At 44.1% G+C, this 17,560-nt stretch overlaps 1 long non-coding RNA gene across 1 annotated transcript in view; it reads left to right on the forward strand.

Annotated features, from left to right (window-relative positions):
- LOC138853347 (uncharacterized) overlaps positions 1-17,560 on the forward strand; it is a 326,886-nt gene that overhangs the window by 163,060 nt on the left and 146,266 nt on the right. The window lies entirely within an intron of this gene.

Consider the following 17,560-nt stretch of genomic DNA (forward strand, 5'->3'; position numbering starts at 1 on the left):
CAAGAAGATGCAATCAACCCACCCCTCTCTCTCGTGTCTTACTTCTGTTATTTTATCATAAAACTCCAGAAGGTTTGTGACACAGGATTTGCCTTCTGTGAATCCGTGCTGGTTGGCATTTATACTCTTGTTCCGTTCCAGGTGCTCCACCACTCTCCTCCTGATAATCTTCTCCATAATTTTGCATACTATACACGTCAATGACACAGGTCTATAGTTTAGTGCCTCTTTTCTGTCTCCTTTTATAAAAATGGGAACTACATTTGCCGTCTTCCATTCCTCAGGCAGTTGCCCAGTTTCAAGGGACGTGTTGAAGATTGTGGTAAGTGGCACGCACAACATATCTGCTCCCTCTCTAAGGACCCACGGGGAGATGTTGTCCGGTCCCATTGCCTTTGAGGTATCGATGTCCCTTAGCAGTTTCTTCACCTCCTCCTCATCTGTATGTATGTCGTCCAACACTTGTTGGTGTATTCCTTGCTGGTGTCCCCATCTATTCTGTCCCCCCAGAGTCCTTCCTGTCTCTTCTGTAAATACTTCCTTAAATCTCGTGTTGAGCTCCACACATACCTCTTGATCGTTTCTTGTGAGTTCTCCACCTTCTTTCCTCAGCCTTATCACCTGGTCCTTGACTGTTGTCTTCCTCCTAATGTGGCTATACAGCAGTTTCGGGTCAGATTTGACTTTCGATGCTATGTCGTTTTCATACTGTCGCTGGGCCTCCCTCCTTATCTGTGCATACTCGTTTCTGGTTCTTCTACTAATCTCCTTGTTTTCCTGGGTCCTATGCCTCCTGTACCTTTTCCATTCTCTGTTGCACTTAGTTTTTGCCTCCCTACACCTTCGGGTAAACCAAGGACTCGTTTTGGTCTTCCTATTATTTCTGTTTCCCTTGGGAACAAAACTTTCCTCTGCCTCCTTGCACTTTGTTGCCACATATTCCATCATCTCGTTTACTGATTTTCCTACCATTTCTCTGTCCCACTGAACCTCCTGCAGGAAGTTTCTCATACCTGTGTAGTCCCCCCTTTTATAGTTTGGCCTGTCCCCTTCAGTTCCTGTTACCTTCTCCACTTGTAACTCTACTATATAGTCAAAACTCAGAACCACGTGATCGCTAGCTCCAAGGGGCCTCTCGTAAGTGATGTCCTCAATGTCTGAACTGCTCAGGGTGAACACAAGATCCAGTCTTGCTGGCTCATCCTCCCCTCTCTCTCTGGTTGTGTCCCTGACATGTTGATGCATGAGTTTTTCAAGTACCACATCCATCATCTTGGCTCTCCATGTTTCGGGACCCCCATGTGGCTCCAGGTTTTCCCAGTCGATCTCCCTGTGGTTGAAATCGCCCATTACCAGTAACTTTGCTCTGCTCGAGTGAGCTCTTCTTGCCACCTCAGCCAGTGTGTCCACCATCACCCTGTTGTTTTCTTCGTACTCCTCTCTTGGCCTCCTGCAGTTCTGTGGTGGGTTATACATCACTCCAATGACTACTTTATGTTCTCCGGACTGAATTGTACCTACAATGTAGTCTCTTTCTCCAATCATGTCCACGCCTTCCATTTCCTCAAATCCCCATCGGTGTTTTATGAGCAGTGCAACCCCTCCTCCCCCTCTACTCCTTCATCTGAGTGAGTGTGGGTGTGAGTGCGTGTGGGTGTGAGTGAGTGTGGGTATGAGTGAGTGTGGGTGTGAGTGCGTGTGGGTGTGTGTGAGTGTGGGTGTGAATGAGTGTGGGTGTGAGCGAGTGTGGGTGTGAGTGAGTGTGGGTGTGTGTGAGTGTGGGTGTGAGTGCGTGTGGGTGTGAGTGAGTGTGGGTGTGAGTGAGTGTGGGTGTGAGTGTGGGTGTGAGTGCGTGTGGGTCTGAGTGAGTGTGGGTGTGAGTGTGGGTGTGAGTGCGTGTGGGTGTGAGTGAGTGGGTGTGAGTGAGTGTGGGTGTGAGTGAGTGTGGGTGTGAGTGAGTGTGGGTGTGAGTGAGTGTGGGTGTGAGTGAGCGTGGGTATGAGTGAGTGTGGGTGTGAGTGCGTGTGGGTGTGAGTGAGTGTGAGTGTAAGTGCGTGTGGGTGTGAGTGAGTGTGGGTGTGAGTGCGTGTGGGTGTGAGTGAGTGTGGGTGTGAGTGAGTATGGGTGTGAGTGTGGGTGTGAGTGAGTGTGAGTGTGAGTGAGTGTGGGTGTGAGTGAGTGTGGGTGTGTGTGAGTGTGGGTGTGAGTGAGTGTGGGTGTGAGTGTGGGTGTGAGTGAGTGTGGGTGTGAGTGAGTGTGGATGTGAGTGAGTGTGGGTGTGAGTGAGTGTGGGTGTGAGTGAGTGTGGGTGTGAGTGAGTGTGGATGTGAGTGAGTGTGGATGTGAGTGAGTGTGGGTGTGAGTGCGTGTGGGTGTGAGTGAGTGTGGGTGTGAGTGAGTGTGGATGTGAGTGAGTGTGGATGTGAGTGAGTGTGGATGTGAGTGAGTGTGGGTGTGAGTGAGTGTGGGTGTGAGTGCGTGTGGGTGTGAGTGCGTGTGGGTGTGAGTGAGTGTGGGTGTGAGTGAGTGTGGGTGTGAGTGTGGATGTGAGTGAGTGTGGATGTGAGTGAGTGTGGGTGTGAGTGAGTGTGGGTGTGAGTGCGTGTGGGTGTGAGTGCGTGTGGGTGTGAGTGAGTGTGGGTGTGAGTGAGTGTGGGTGTGAGTGAGTGTGGATGTGAGTGAGTGTGGGTGAGTGCGTGTGGGTGTGAGTGCGTGTGGGTGTGAGTGAGTGTGGGTGTGAGTGAGTGTGGGTGTGAGTGGGTGTGGATGTGAGTGAGTGTGGGTGTGAGTGGGTGTGGGTGTGAGTGGGTGTGGGTGTGAGTGAGTGTGGGTGTGAGTGCGTGTGGGTGTGAGTGAGTGTGGGTGTGAGTGAGTGTGGGTGTGAGTGAGTGTGGGTGTGAGTGAGTGTGGGTGTGAGTGAGTGTGGGTGTGAGTGAGTGTGGGTGTGAGTGAGTGTGGGTGTGAGTGAGTGTGGGTGTGAGTGCGTGTGGGTGTGAGTGAGTGTGGGTGTGAGTGAGTGTGGGTGTGAGTGAGTGTGAGTGTGGGTGAGTGTGAGTGTGAGTGAGTGTGGGTGTCAGTTTGGGTGTGTGTTGGTGTGGGTAAGTGCGGGTGTGGGTGAGTGTGGGTGTGGGTGAGTGTGGGTGTGAGTGAGTGTGGGTGTGGGTGAGTGTGGGTGTGGGTGAGTGTGGGTGTGGGTGAGTGTGGGTGTGGGTGAGTGTGGGTGTGAGTGTGAGTGTGAGTGTTGGTGTAGGTGTGGGTGGGTGTGAGTGAGTGTGGGTGTGGGTGAGTGTGGGTGTGAGTGAGTGTGGGTGTGAGTGAGTGTGGGTGTGAGTGAGTGTGGGTGTGAGTGAGTGTGGGTGTGAGTGAGTGTGGATGTGAGTGAGTGTGGGTGTGAGTGAGTGTGGGTGTGAGTGAGTGTGGGTGTGAGTGAGTGTGGGTGTGAGTGAGTGTGGGTGTGAGTGAGTGTGGGTGTGAGTGCGTGAGGGTGTGAGTGAGTGTGAGTGTGAGTGAGTGTGGTTGTGAGTGAGTGTGGGTGTGAGTGAGTGTGGGTGTGAGTGAGTGTGGGTGTGAGTGAGTGTGGGTGTGAGTGAGTGTGGGTGTGAGTGAGTGTGGGCGTCTAGCGTCACTACTCTCACTGGTTCACACAAACTAAATACTGTTTCCTAAGATATTTCATAGAACAACATTTTTAGAAAGAGTAAATGAAATTTAAATTACTGCGGCACATTTTATCTTTTTGAGTGTTTCACTTGGACTTTATTGCTCTCTCTCTCTCTCTCTCTCTCTCTCTCTCTCTCTCTCTCTCTCTCTCTCTCTCTCTCTCTCTCATAATTTTGTAATATTACTCGAGTTGTATGAATCTTTCTGTCATGTGGGATTTTTATTGTGTTAAAATTCAGGTTATGCTGATGAGCTATGTATCAGATGTTGGCACCGTCACTTTGTTGTTGGCACCGTCACTTTGTTGTTGGTACCGTCACTTTGTTGTTGGCACCGTCACTTTGTTGTTGGCACCGTCACTTTGTTGTTGGCACCGTCACTTTGTTGTTGGCACCGTCACTTTGTTGTTGGTACCGTCACTTTGTTGTTGGCACCGTCACTTTGTTGTTGGCACCGTCACTTTGTTGTTGGCACCGTCACTTTGTTGTTGGCACCGTCACTTTGTTGTTGGCACCGTCACTTTGTTGTTGACACCATCACTTTGTTGTTGGCACCGTCACTTTGTTGTTGGCACCGTCACTTTGTTGTTGGCACCGTCACTTTGTTGTTGGCACCGTCACTTTGTTGTTGGCACCGTCACTTTGTTGTTGACACCGTCACTTTATTGTTGGTACCGTCACTTTGTTGTTGTCACCGTCACTTTGTTGTTGCCACCGTCACTTTGTTGTTGGTACCGTCACTTTGTTGTTGGCACCGTCACTTTGTTGTTGCCACCGTCACTTTGTTGTTGGCACCGTCACTTTGTTGTTGGCACCATCACTTTGTTGTTGGCACTGTCACTTTGTTGTTGGCACCGTCACTTTGTTGTTGGCACCGTCACTTTGTTGTTGGCACCGTCACTTTGTTGTTGGCACCGTCACTTTGTTGTTGGTACCGTCACTTTGTTGTTGGCACCGTCACTTTGTTGTTGGCACCGTCACTTTGTTGTTGGCACCGTCACTTTGTTGTTGGTACCGTCACTTTGTTGTTGGTACCGTCACTTTGTTGTTGGCACCGTCAGTTTGTTGTTGCCACCGTCACTTTGTTGTTGGTACCGTCACTTTGTTGTTGGCACCGTCACTTTGTTGTTGCCACCGTCACTTTGTTGTTGGCACCGTCACTTTGTTGTTGGCACCATCACTTTGTTGTTGGCACTGTCACTTTGTTGTTGGCACCGTCACTTTGTTGTTGGCACTCTCACTTTGTTGTTGGCACCGTCACTTTGTTGTTGGCACCGTCACTTTGTTGTTGGCACCATCACTTTGTTATTGGCACCGTCACTTTGTTGTTGGCACCGTCACTTTGTTGTTGGCACCTTCACTTTGTTGTTGGCACCGTCACTTTGTTGTTGGCACCGTCACTTTGTTGTTGGCACCATCACTTTGTTATTGGCACCGTCACTTTGTTGTTGGCACCGTCACTTTGTTGTTGGCACCTTCACTTTGTTGTTGGCACCGTCACTTTGTTGTTGGCACCGTCACTTTGTTGTTGGCACCGTCACTTTGTTGTTGGCATCGTCACTTTGTTGTTGGCACCTTCACTGTGTTGTTGGCAATGTCACTTTGTTGTTGGCACCGTCACTTTGTTGTTGGCACCGTCACTTTGTTGTTGGCACCGTCACTTTGTTGTTGGCACCTTCACTTTGTTGTTGGCACCGTCACTTTGTTGTTGACACCGTCACTTTGTTGTTGGCACCGTCACTTTGTTCTTTGCACCCTCACCTTGTTGTTGCCACCGTCACATTTTTGTTGGCACCGTCACATTTTGTTGGCACCGTCACTTTGTTGTTGGCACCTTCACTTTGTTGTTCACCGTCACTTTGTTGTTGGCACCTTCACTTTGGCGTTGACACCGTCACTTTTTTGTTGGCACCGTCACTTTGTTGTAGGCACCGTCCCTTTCTTGTTGGCACCGTCACTTTTTTTGTTGGCACCGTCACTTTGTTGTAGGCACCGTCCCTTTCTTGTTGGCAACCATTATTTTCCCTACTGTCCGATGCATGCGCTGTGAGGATCACATCTGGCAGATCTACATAACTGGGATAATCTGATTTTTCTTGGACCAGACTGCGCAGTAAGATGCAAGGAAATGTGCTCCTCAGAAATCTCGAGACGAAGCCTCACCCATTCTTGCCTATACGATGCCAACCAACTTCCATTTCTTCTCTTTCGGTAGGAAACACGTCTACCTCCTTCGTAGTAGGAACCCAGGCTCCGTGACAGGACTTGAATCAAAGCTCACTCTTGTCTACTTGAATAAGAATGCAATGGTAAAGTCTTCAAGTGTTTATACCACCAGCACCTGTGTTCATCTTCATCCACGTCCGGTGTGTTGGATACGCCGTCCTGAAAGAGGATAACTAAGTTTATTGCTGAAGTTCTTCTGTAGCGAAACCTTTAAAACTCATTTAACTATTCAACGAAGAGAATGCTTGGCGATACCATCAATGACGTACTGAAACCTCCCAACTCAGCCTGGTAAATTTCATCCCTCAATGTACAGAACCCATCCTATGTAATGAGAAATAGCTGTCATATAGAAGACTGTAGCAGCACTCAGAGCGAAGGTAATTCCTAAGTAATAAGAACACCATCTCTGCTGAAACATAAGCCATGCAGCTGCCTTGTCTGCTCAGCCCAACAAATGCTTGGCGATATCCTCATCTTCCAACTATAAACTCCCAGGCAAGGCTGACATATCTCATTATATCATGTTTATAAACTATCCTGTGATGCAATATGAGAGGGAAATATTGCTGACTTGTGTTCCCACAACGTAACTCTTCTCTCCCTCTCTCCCTCCCTCCATCCTCTTCCTCTTTCTAATCCCCCCTCATCCTTCTCTTCTTCCTTCTCTTCTCATCCTCGTTTTATCCTCCTCGTCCTATTCCCCGCCCCCACCCACTAACATCATTATGTTATTAATTTTTATCAGCTTCCTTGCACGAGTCATGGAGTTATTCCAGGAGGTGAGACCACACCCACCGTGGGAAGAGGAGGAGGAGGAGGAGGAGGAGGAGGAGGAGGAGGAGGAGGAGGAGGAGGAGGAGGAGAAGCGGCAGCAGCAGCAGCAGCAGCAGCAGCAGCAGCAGTAGTAGTGGTAGTAGTAGTAGTAGTGTCATGTGGGTTTCGATAACATGGATGGGGTAAAAATACTCACATAGGCTGGATTGTAAGTATAATATATAACGGGAAGTATGGGAAGCGCCAACAGCCGACCTGCCTCTCTCTGCTCCCTATCTTCGACTGACCCACCAGTGCCTACAGGGTGAGGGGTGTTTGAAATCCTGCTATGGTCAGCCGCAATATGAATAACAGTCAATGATTCACGCAGACGCAGACAGTGTACCAGTGAGTCATCTACTGGTACACTGGTTACTAGGAACTGGTACTACTACTTCTACCGGGGAGACCTCATCCATTTTACTGGATCAATCTGTTCCACCAGTTGAGGAGAAAGACTTAGCTCCCACTGACTTCCCAGATGAAGTCAAGCGTTTGTTGACTCTGTTGAACAAATGTCGTAAAGCCATTGCCTTACCAGGTGAGAAGATGGGTATAACGAACTTATTGTCCCATCGTATTCCACTTGAACCTGGTACTAGTCCTATCTATATACCTGCGTACAGAATGCCTCATTCACAAGTTGCTGTCGCAGAAGAATTGATCAATCAAATGCTTGATGATGGAGTTATTACACCTAGCAATTCACCTTGGAATGCACCCTTGATCCTAGTACCTAAGAAGGATGGTACTTGGCGCCCAGTGATTGACTTTAGGAAATTAAATGCGAAAACTATTCCAGATCGCTTCCCACTCCCTGTACTGGGTGATCTTTTACGTAACATCTGAGATAACAAAGTCTTTTCAACCCTGGACTTGTTACAAGGGTTTTGGCAAGTCCCTCTTCACGAGGACAGCCAAGAGCTAACTGCATTCTCCACTCCTACAGGTCATTATCACTTCCTCCATATGGCATTTGGATTACGATTCTCCCCTATCACGTTCTCAAGGCTCATGACTAATATCTTTAGAGGTCTCATAGGTAATGCACTTGTGGTGTACTTAGATGACGTAATCGTCATGTCTAAAGACGTGGATACACACTTGAAAAGACTTGATGTAGTACTTGGTAAGCTTGAAGAAGCCAATTTAAAGATCAAACTGTCTAAATGTCAATTTTTCAGATCAGAAATTAAGTTTCTTGGTTACGTAGTCACTCCTAGAGGGGTTACAACTGACCAAAGTAAAGTAACTGCAGTACTAAATTTTCCAACTCCCAAAACTGCTGATGCCGTAAGATCCTTTGTGGGCTTAGCAGGTTTTTATAGATCTTTCATTGCCAATTTTTCTTCCATAGCTGCTCCTCTGAGTTGCTTAAGAAAGATGCTCCTTTTGTTTGGACCTTCCCTCAAGAAAGAGCATTCGAAACTCTAAAAGAAAGCTAACATCTGCTCCAATTTTGAAATTTCCAGATTTTTCTAAGCCCTTCTATCTGACAACTGATGCTAGTTCTATTGGCATAGGTGCCGTACTAGCTCAGAAGACTGATGGCAAGTACAACGCAGTTGCATTTGCTAGCCGAGTCCTTACGAAGGCTGAACGTAATCATACAGTAACTGAGCAAGAAGCTTTAGCAATAGTATGGTCTTTAAAGCACTTCCGAGACATTATTTATCAGTACTCTGTTCATGTCTTGACAGACCATGCCCCACTGATACCTTTATTCCAGAACAAACAACCTACTGGAAGGTTAGCCAGATGGACCTTGACTATTCAAGAGTTCAATCCCACCGCTGCCACCAATTTGTCATGTGGGTTTCGATAACGTGGATGGGGTAAAAATACTCACGTAGGCTGGTTTGTACGTATAATATATAACGGGAAGTATGGGAAGCGCCAACAGCCGACCTGCCTCTCTCTGCTCCCTATCTTCGACTGGCCCACCAGTGCCTACAGGGTGAGGGGTGTTTGAAATCCTGCTACGTCAGCAGCAATATGAATAACAGTCAATGATTCATGCAGACGGTTGATAGTGACTCATCTACTGGTACACTGGTTACTAGGAACTGGTACTACTACTGAGAGTAGTAGCAGCAGCAGTACTAGTTGCAATAATAATAATAATAATAATAATAATAGCAGTAATAATAATAGTAATAGTAGTAGAAGTAGCAGCAGCAGTAGTAATAGTAATCGTAGTATATATATATATATATATATATATATATATATATATATATATATATATATATATATATATATATAATATAGGGAGGTACCACCTCTAGAACTTTACTGGGGGCCCTCATCCTCAGAGAAGACAATAAACGTACCTCAGGGAAAACTCAAGGTTCTCCCCGGAGCTGTTTGAATATTTTCTTCTTCTGCCACCCCCTATAATTTATGTTATATATGTACTTTATTAACAGACAGAATACATTGATAGAAAACACAAACATGAGTACATTGGAACAATATATCAAAGGTTATGAATCTCCTCCAGCTCCTCCGAAGCCAGACGCAAGCCCAGTAAGCAGCATGCATCTCCCCTCTGGACGGCCACGCTGAGGTATTGGAACATAAAAGTGGCTGCCCTTGGGCCCCTGGTGGTGTCGATGAGTCTGGAACCAGTTATTTAAGGAAACGTGTGGCATGTTTTCCCCATGATCCCAAGGTCTCTGATCCCACTGGGACAAATTGATACTGTTGGCTTATGTCCCTGCACTTGCTGATCTTGTACTCCTCCCTGTGGTCAGCAGCTCCTCCCTGTTGCCGGCAATGTGATGGATATAGGTGTCAGCCAGTGTGGACACACATGTACAGTCCCATGCTAAGTCGCTTGCTATGTCATTATCATGTCTCCCCTGACCCTCCTGTCCTCCAGTGTCGTCAGACCGATTTCCCTTAACCTTTCTTCATAGGACATTCCCCTTAGCTCTGTAGTTGTGTGTGTGTGTGTGTGTGTGTGTGTGTGTGTGTGTGTGTGTGTGTGTGCGCAGAACAACCACTCTGAAAAAATAGTGAAATTACAAGCGTTTCGTGACTTCTCACATTATCAAAGAACTATCATAGTTCCTTGATAATGTGAGAAGTCACGAAACGTGATATCACCTGTTTACTGTGATCTTATTGTATATATATATATATATATATATATGTCGTGCCGAATAGGCAGAACTTGCCATCTTGGCTTAAATAGCAACGCTCATCTTGCCATATAGGACAAGTGAAAAATTATGTATGCAATAATTTCGCCAAAATCATTCTAAACCTAACGAAAAAAATATATTTCACTGTGTTTGTTTAGTATTAAATTATTGTAAACAAATATAAAAAATATATATTTGGGTTAGGCTAAAATAAATTGTTCTTGTTATAATAAGGTTAGGTAAGTTTTCTAAGATTCTTTTGGTGCAAAATTAAAATTTTTTACATTAACATTAATGAAAAAAATATATCTTTAAACGTATAAGAGAAAATTTTAGAAAGGACTTAATTTTAAATGATTTCTTGCTAATTGACCAGTTTTACATATTCGGCACGACATATATATATATATATATATATATATATATATATATATATATATATATATATATATATATATATATATATATATATATATATATATGGTAGGGTGTGCAAAAGAAGAAAATTAAAGGTGAATACAGGAAAGAGTAAGGTTATGAGGATAACAAAAAGATTAGGTGATGAAAGATTGAATATCAGATTGGAGGGAGAGAGTATGGAGGAGGTGAACGTATTCAGATATTTGGGAGTGGACGTGTCAGCGGATGGGTCTATGAAAGATGAGGTGAATCATAGAATTGATGAGGGAAAAAGAGTGAGTGGTGCACTTAGGAGTCTGTGGAGACAAAGAACTTTGTCCTTGGAGGCAAAGAGGGGAATGTATGAGAGTATAGTTTTACCAACGCTCTTATATGGGTGTGAAGCGTGGGTGATGAATGTTGCAGCGAGGAGAAGGCTGGAGGCAGTGGAGATGTCATGTCTGAGGGCAATGTGTGGTGTGAATATAATGCAGAGAATTCGTAGTTTGGAAGTTAGGAGGAGGTGCGGGATTACCAAAACTGTTGTCCAGAGGGCTGAGGAAGGGTTGTTGAGGTGGTTCGGACATGTAGAGAGAATGGAGCGAAACAGAATGACTTCAAGAGTGTATCAGTCTGTAGTGGAAGGAAGGCGGGGTAGGGGTCGGCCTAGGAAGGGTTGGAGGGAGGGGGTAAAGGAGGTTTTGTGTGCGAGGGGCTTTGACTTCCAGCAGGCATGCGTGAGCGTGTTTGATAGGAGTGAATGGAGACAAATGGTTTTTAATACTTGACGTGCTGTTGGAGTGTGAGCAAAGTAACATTTATGAAGGGATTCAGGGAAACCGGCAGGCCGGACTTGAGTCCTGGAGATGGGAAGTACAGTGCCTGCACTCTGAAGGAGGGGTGTTAATGTTGCAGTTTAAAAACTGTAGTGTAAAGCACCCTTCTGGCAAGACAGTGATGGAGTGAATGATGGTGAAAGTTTTTCTTTTTCGGGCCACCCTGCCTTGGTGGGAATCGGCCGGTGTGATAATAAAAAAAAAAAAAAAATATATATATATATATATATGTATATATATATACATATATATATATATATATATATATATATATATATATATATATACATATATCAGGGTAACTAGGGATCCCAGGGCAGCTATTTTTCTGTTCCAGCGGCTCAGTGCGGCTGTTCAAAGGGGTAATGCCTGCTGGATTTTGAGCACACGCCCTAGCTCTGAGGAGCTGGATGAGATTTTCTCCTTATAATCGGTGATACACACGTAACAACATGTACCGTATATGCCACCTTTATATTAACAATGTATCTGCTAAATCTTCTGTACCATATTATGTAATAAAATATTCCTATTGGTAAAAAAAAATACGGATAGATCGGGTGGTAGGGGAAGTGGAATATTCAAACGTCTTCAGGAAGAAATCCAAATATTCTTCCTTAAAGCCTTTTATCCACTTCTCCGAGGCTATGGGTCCCACAATATATATATATATATATATATATATATATATATATATATATATATATATATATATATATATATATATATATATATATATATATTTATTTTTTTTTTTTATTATCACACCGGCCGATTCCCACCAAGGCAGGGTGGCCCGAAAAAGAAAAACTTTCACCATCATTCACTCCATCACTGTCTTGCCAGAAGGGTGCTTTACACTACAGTTTTTAAACTGCAACATTAACACCCCTCCTTCAGAGTGCAGGCACTGTACTTCCCATCTCCAGGACTCAAGTCCGGCCTGCCGGTTTCCCTGAATCCCTTCATAAATGTTACTTTGCTCACACTCCAACAGCACGTCAAGTATTAAAAACCATTTGTCTCCATTCACTCCTATCAAACACGCTCACACATGCCTGCTGGAAGTCCAAGCCCCTCGCACACAAAACCTCCTTTACCCCCTCCCTCCAACCCTTCCTAGGCCGACCCCTACCCCGCCTTCCTTCCACTACAGACTGATACACTCTTGAAGTCATTCTGTTTCGCTCCATTCTCTCTACATGTCCGAACCACCTCAACAACCCTTCCTCAGCCCTCTGGACAACAGTTTTGGTAATCCCGCACCTCCTCCTAACTTCCAAACTACGAATTCTCTGCATTATATTCACACCACACATTGCCCTCAGACATGACATCTCCACTGCCTCCAGCCTTCTCCTCGCTGCAACATTCATCACCCACGCTTCACACCCATATAAGAGCGTTGGTAAAACTATACTCTCATACATTCCCCTCTTTGCCTCCAAGGACAAAGTTCTTTGTCTCCACAGACTCCTAAGTGCACCACTCACTCTTTTTCCCTCATCAATTCTATGATTCACCTCATCTTTCATAGACCCATCCGCTGACACGTCCACTCCCAAATATCTGAATACGTTCACCTCCTCCATACTCTCTCCCTCCAATCTGATATTCAATCTTTCATCACCTAATCTTTTTGTTATCCTCATAACCTTACTCTTTCCTGTATTCACCTTTAATTTTCTTCTTTTGCACACCCTACCAAATTCATCCACCAATCTCTGCAACTTCTCTTCAGAATCTCCCAAGAGCACAGTGTCATCAGCAAAGAGCAGCTGTGACAACTCCCACTTTGTGTGTGATTCTTTATCTTTTAACTCCACGCCTCTTGCCAAGACCCTCGCATTTACTTCTCTTACAACCCCATCTATAAATATATTAAACAACCACGGTGACATCACACATCCTTGTCTAAGGCCTACTTTTACTGGGAAAAAATTTCCCTCTTTCCTACATACTCTAACTTGAGCCTCACTATCCTCGTCAAAACTCTTCACTGCTTTCAGTAACCATACACTTGCAACATCTGCCACATTGCCCCCCTATCCACCCTGTCATACGCCTTTTCCAAATCCATAAATGCCACAAAGACCTCTTTAGCCTTATCTAAATACTGTTCACTTATATGTTTCACTGTAAACACCTGGTCCACACACCCCCTACCTTTCCTAAAGCCTCCTTGTTCATCTGCTATCCTATTCTCCGTCTTACTCTTAATTCTTTCAATTATAACTCTACCATACACTTTACCAGGTACACTCAACAGACTTATCCCCCTATAATTTTTGCACTCTCTTTTATCCCCTTTGCCTTTATACAAAGGAACTATGCATGCTCTCTGCCAATCCCTAGGTACCTTACCCTCTTCCATACATTTATTAAATAATTGCACCAACCACTCCAAAACTATATCCCCACCTGCTTTTAACATTTCTATCTTTATCCCATCAATCCCGGCTGCCTTACCCCCTTTCATTTTACCTACTGCCTCTCGAACTTCCCCCACACTCACAACTGGCTCTTCCTCACTCCTACAAGATGTTATTCCTCCTTGCCCTATACACGAAATCACAGCTTCCCTATCTTCATCAACATTTAACAATTCCTCAAAATATTCCTTCCATCTTCCCAATACCTCTAACTCTCCATTTAATAACTCTCCTCTCCTATTTTTAACTGACAAATCCATTTGTTCTCTAGGCTTTCTTAACTTGTTAATCTCACTCCAAAACTTTTTCTTATTTTCAACAAAATTTGTTGATAACATCTCACCCACTCTCTCATTTGCTCTCTTTTTACATTGCTTCACCACTCTCTTAACTTCTCTCTTTTTCTCCATATACTCTTCCCTCCTTGCATCACTTCTACTTTGTAAAAACTTCTCATATGCTAACTTTTTCTCCCTTACTACTCTCTTTACATCATCATTCCACCAATCGCTCCTCTTCCCTCCTGCACCCACTTTCCTGTAACCACAAACTTCTGCTGAACACTCTAACACTACATTTTTAAACCTACCCCATACCTCTTCGACCCCATTGCCTATGCTCTCATTAGCCCATCTATCCTCCAATAGCTGTTTATATCTTACCCTAACTGCCTCCTCTTTTAGTTTATAAACCTTCACCTCTCTCTTCCCTGATGCTTCTATTCTCCTTGTATCCCATCTACCTTTTACTCTCAGTGTAGCTACAACTAGAAAGTGATCTGATATATCTGTGGCCCCTCTATAAACATGTACATCCTGAAGTCTACTCAACAGTCTTTTATCTACCAATACATAATCCAACAAACTACTGTCATTTCGCCCTACATCATATCGTGTATACTTATTTATCCTCTTTTTCTTAAAATATGTATTACCTATAACTAAACCCCTTTCTATACAAAGTTCAATCAAAGGGCTCCCATTATCATTTACACCTGGCACCCCAAACTTACCTACCACACCCTCTCTAAAAGTTTCTCCTACTTTAGCATTCAAGTCCCCTACCACAATTACTCTCTCACTTGGTTCAAAGGCTCCTATACATTCACTTAACATCTCCCAAAATCTCTCTCTCTCCTCTGCATTCCTCTCTTCTCCAGGTGCATACACGCTTATTATGACCCACTTCTCGCATCCAATCTTTACTTTAATCCACATAATTCTTGAATTTACACATTCATATTCTCTTTTCTCCTTCCATAACTGATCATTTAACATTACTGCTACCCCTTCCTTTGCTCTAACTCTCTCAGATACTCCAGATTTAATCCCATTTATTTCCCCCCACTGAAACTCTCCTACCCCCTTCAGCTTTGTTTCGCTTAGGGCCAGGACATCCAACTTCTTTTCATTCATAACATCAGCAATCATCTGTTTCTTGTCATCCGCACTACATCCACGCACATTTAAGCAACCCAGTTTTATAAAGTTTTTCTTCTTCTCTTTTTTAGTAATTGTATACAGGAGAAGGGGTTACTAGCCCATTGCTCCCGGCATTTTAGTCGCCTCATACGACACGCATGGCTTACGGAGGAAAGATTCTTTTCCACTTCCCCATGGACAATAGAAGAAATAAAAAAGAACAAGAGCTATTTAGAAAAAGGAGAAAAACCTAGATGTATGTATATATATATATGCATGTGCGTGTCTGTGAAGTGTGACCAAAGTGTAAGTAGGAGTAGCAAGATATCCCTGTTATCTTAGCGTGTTTATATATATATATATATACGTATATATATATATACATATAATATAGGGAGGTACCACCTCTAGAACTGTCCTGGGGACCCTCATCCTTAGAGAAAAGAATAAACTTGCTTCAGGGAAAACTCAAGGTTCTCCCTGAAGCTGTTTGAGAAATTTCTCCTACCATCCCCTATATTTAATATATATTTCACTTAAAGACAAAATACATTGACAAAACATCCACAAAAATACAGTAGAAAGTAAAACAACCTGCATAACAACTCAGAGCTACATCTCGAATACTTCGTTAAGCTTCCTGGCGGTGTGCCGGGTGCTCAGAATGCTGCAGGCATTTCCTCTCTGGATCGCGACACTGTACCTCTGAAAGAGGAAGCTGGTCGCCCTGTGTTCCTTGGTTTCTACAATGAGCTTTTCACTCAGCTCTTTGAGGAACTTTAGGGCACACTTGCCCCATGCTCCAAGGGTCTCCGACCCTATTGGGATGAAGTTATAGCAAGTGGAAAGGTCTTCATATTTGCTGATCTTCTGGGTCTCCCTGTGGCTGGCAGCTCCACCCCATTCAGCTTCGGAGTATGGCAAGTAGGTGTCTGCCAATGTGGCGGCACATGTGTAGTCCCAGGCAATCTGCTTTCCATCCTTCCAGGGTAGCATAGTGGCTCCATCAGCACACATTTGATTTCCGTCAGACCTCTGCACTTCGGGTTCCCGCTGAGCTGGGCAACGGGCTGTGGCGAGGCTTCTCTTTATGATGTCATTGACCTCCTCATGTCTAGCATACTTCCCTTCTGTTGTGTGACACACGAGACCATGAAGTCCGAATTGATCAGCTGTCGCCCTGCCGCAAATGCACCTATGTTCGGTGAGGATGGGGGCGGCTAGGCGAAGAGCAACACCAATCCGAATGGCCTGTGGGTCGAGACGGGTGCCCAGGGAGGAATTGGGAACAGCTAGAAGGAAATCTCCTGAGTGTGGTGCCTTCACTGCCAGGAGACGAGCTTTGTCCTTTCCTCAAGCGTTGGTGAGCATTGTGTTGGCGATTTTTGCCATGATTGGTTTGTTCCAGTGGGACTGTTTGTGCTCTTTGGGAGGAGCTGGTATATATATATATATATATATATATATATATATATATATATATATATATATATATATATATATATATATATATATATATATATATATATATATGCATGCAATAAGATCACAGTAAACAGGTGATTTCAGAATATGCAAAACAACCACTCTGAAAGAATAGAGAAATTCCAAGCGCTTTCGTGACTACTCACATTATCAAGGAACTATGATAGTTCCTTGATAATGTGAGTAGTCACGAAAGCGCTTGGAATTTCTCTATTCTTTCAGAGTGGTTGTTTTGCATATATATATAAATATATATATATATATATATATATATATATATATATACATATATATATATATATATATATATATATACATATATACATATATATATATATATAAATATATATATATATATATATATATATATAGAGAGAGAGAGAGAGAGAGAGAGAGAGAGAGAGAGAGAGAGAGAGAGTGAGTGAGTAATTAAAATCTCCTTGCGGAAGTATAATGCATAAGAAAATAAGCAGTGTAAAAAAAATGGGTTGAATTTCGACACGAACCTTTGTTATAGAAACTTATATATTAAAAAAAATCAGTCAAAGCAAAGGACCTATTTCAAGTAATGAAATAAATGAAAACAATAATGTTTTATTTTGATAATCTTGCTTTTGTTTACTATAGACAATGAGTAAACCGCCGTGTGTGTTTGAGGAGAAAAATGTGTACAGCTCTTGTTGTCTCCTGTTGTGTATGATCCAACTGATCGAAATATGATGGGAATCTTGTCACCTCACGCTGGAACAGCTAGTGACCTCACGCTGGAACAGCTAGTGACCTTACGCTGGAACAGCTAGTGACCTCACTCTGGAACAGCTAGTGACCTCACGCTGGAGCAGCTAGTGACCTCACGCTGGAACAGCTAGTGACCTTACGCTGGAACAGCTAGTGACCTTACGCTGGAACAGCTAGTGACCTCACTCTGGAACAGCTAGTGACCTCACGCTGGAGCAGCTAGTGACCTCACGCTGGAACAGCTAGTGACCTCACGCTGGAACAGCTAGTGACCTCACGCTGGAACAGCTAGTGACCTCACGCTGGAACAGCTAGCGACCTCACGCTGGAACAGCTAGCGACCTCACGCTGGAATAGCTAGTGACCTCACGCTGAAACAGCTAGTGACCTCACGCTGGA

Source organism: Cherax quadricarinatus, chromosome 2 (genome assembly GCF_038502225.1).
Source record: "Cherax quadricarinatus isolate ZL_2023a chromosome 2, ASM3850222v1, whole genome shotgun sequence".
In the NCBI taxonomy this organism is placed as follows: Eukaryota; Metazoa; Arthropoda; class Malacostraca; order Decapoda; family Parastacidae; genus Cherax; species Cherax quadricarinatus.